The sequence below is a fragment of the Pogona vitticeps genome, chromosome 2 (genome assembly GCF_051106095.1).
Source record: "Pogona vitticeps strain Pit_001003342236 chromosome 2, PviZW2.1, whole genome shotgun sequence".
NCBI lineage: Eukaryota > Metazoa > Chordata > Lepidosauria > Squamata > Agamidae > Pogona > Pogona vitticeps.
This window is the reverse complement of record NC_135784.1, coordinates 14,543,360-14,545,596: the sequence shown is the minus strand read 5'-3', so window position 1 is coordinate 14,545,596 and position 2,237 is coordinate 14,543,360. Positions and strand designations below refer to the sequence as shown.

Below are 2,237 nucleotides of genomic sequence, written 5' to 3'. Positions count from 1 at the left end.
GAAATTCATACTGAAAAAACATTGAAAAGCAGCAGAGAATAACAGTCCATTAAAGAAAAAACACCCTGTGATTCTGATTCTCAATTTTCCCTCTTCCACTTCCACATATTGTGCTGTGCTTTTTTTTTTTCAGGTGCAAAAATTGGTGTGGTTGAAATGCTGCAAAAAAAACACCCTTAAGGGAAGTGTTCCCTGGTCCCTCCTTTCTTGTGCAGAACAGACTCTGCCTTTCTGCTCCTTTTACCCCTGCTTCTGTTACCATTTGTTAAAACAGTCTTTTCCCACTATAAACCTTTGGTGGAGTTGTTTAGAATAAAAAAGATCTCTTTTAGTAATAGGTGCACCTTGCTTGCTGGTATAAAAACTTAGTGCGGAACTTTTCAATGTCGCCTGTTGCTGTTTCCACTCTATAGCGTCTGGTGAGAGTTTCTGTCTATTTTTTAAAATTGGTTTTGTTATTTTGAGAACTACGTATCGAATGCTGTTTTTGTTGTGGGCCGTCAAGTCACCTTCGACTTCTGGCAATCGACTTCTGTGAATCGGAGGTTTCCGATCTCTTCTGTCCCTCAGCTTCTTAACCCTCTTTTGCCCCTCTAAAATGAGTGGAGGTTTTTTTCGGAGTAGAAAATATCTCTTTAGCCACATGTACGCCTCGGTTGCTTAGAAATCCCCTGGTGTGGAAAGTTTTCAATTTTGCCTGTCCTTGTGTTTTCTGCTTCATCGTTTGTGTTTGTTTTTATTAATCTTTTTTTTTACATCCCTCAGCCACTGGATAGCTCAGTGCTTCAGGTCTCTGAAGAGTCAGAGGTTGGTGGTTCAGTTCCCCCACTGGGCCTCCGAGGAGAGAAGAGCCGGCCTGGGTGGCCTTGGGCCAGCTGCCCTGTTGTCCCAGGGCTCCCCAGGAAGAAGACAAGGAGAAACCAATTCAGAGTCGGGTCTACCTGGAAAACCCTGGAAATCCCGTGAATATATATAATTTTGTTAAAGAATCGGCCTGGTACATCTTGCCCTTTTCCAATCCAAGCCCTCGGATTGCATGGGGGGGGGAACAGGGGCATCCCCTCCACCAAAAGTGAAGCGAGGGGGACCTCTGGCAGCCGCCAGTATGCAGAATGCTTTTGCAGAGCATGATGGGAGAAATGGGCGGGGATATGCAAAGAGACGTCCAATGACTGCCCGAAGGATCCGACTCCCCCTCGAGAAAAGGACCAGATCTGAAGAATCCACAGAATTTCTGGCCAGTTTTCCTCTCAGGCTTTTGCTTTCCCTCTGGACGGAAAGTATGTCCTTTTCGGAGCAGGCAGCGTGGGATCCGAGAGAGGGCGGTTGGCGAGGGGGTGCTGGGCGGTTCGGCCCCTTGCCTCGCTCTCCGGCCCCTGGGAGGATGCTGGCCCTGGGAAACCCGGTGTGTTTTTTTAGAACTTCAGGTATTGCTTTTCTGCCTTTTGGTTAAGATCAAGTGTAGTATCTGTTCTTATCAGTTTAATATCTGATATGTCCTTTATATATTCAATGGCTTCTTGGACCTGAGAGATAGAAGAGGGGCTTCCTCTGTCCACTCCATGTATAAACCTGGTGTTTGCTCAAGGTTCAAAGACAAAGATCTTTTGACAGCCAGAGAGCAAAGATACTCTGGGGAAATTGCTCTCTGAACTTCTCTTAATAATTCTATTAATTTTAATATTGATATTCATAAAATTAGTTTTCATTTCTTAAAGGTATGGGGAGCAATGATGCTTCCATCCAGTGAGTGAAGTTCGTCTTCAGGTTTGAGGGGTCTTCTCTTTTGAACATGAGTGTAGCCATGGCTCTTTTCCAAAAAGCAGGTGTGGGAATGTTCTGGAGAAGCAGCTCCACCCTGGTTAAATCCTAGGGGGCTAACCAGGCAGCCTTGTTTAACTCCCGCCTTTGCACAGACTTTCTCAGTTTCACGCTGGTGGTGGTGGAGCAGCCATCGTAGAATTCACAGACTAGCCCTAGAAAGTCCTTGGGCATACCAAAGTCAGCAAGTCTCTCCAAGATGTGGTTGCGTTGGGATGGAGCCAAAGGCATTGGTGAGGCCCAGCCAGGCCGCTGTGCGTTGTTTCCTGCAGTGGCGGATGTTATCAAGGACAGTCTGGAGTAAGACGTTGTGTTCGTAACAGGCTTCGCGGCTTATGAGCCCTTTCTGTTGTGAGCTGACAGCATTGCCTCTCGAGCCTTGCATTGACTTCCTGTCAAGTGAAGTCCCCCTTAAG

The 2,237-nt window shown here is 46.6% G+C and overlaps 1 pseudogene; it reads left to right on the top strand.

The window, feature by feature from the left end:
* The first annotated feature begins 1,429 nt into the window (after positions 1-1,429).
* Positions 1,430-1,605, top strand: LOC140705244 (U2 spliceosomal RNA; annotated as a pseudogene).
* Positions 1,606-2,237: the final 632 nt, after the last annotated feature.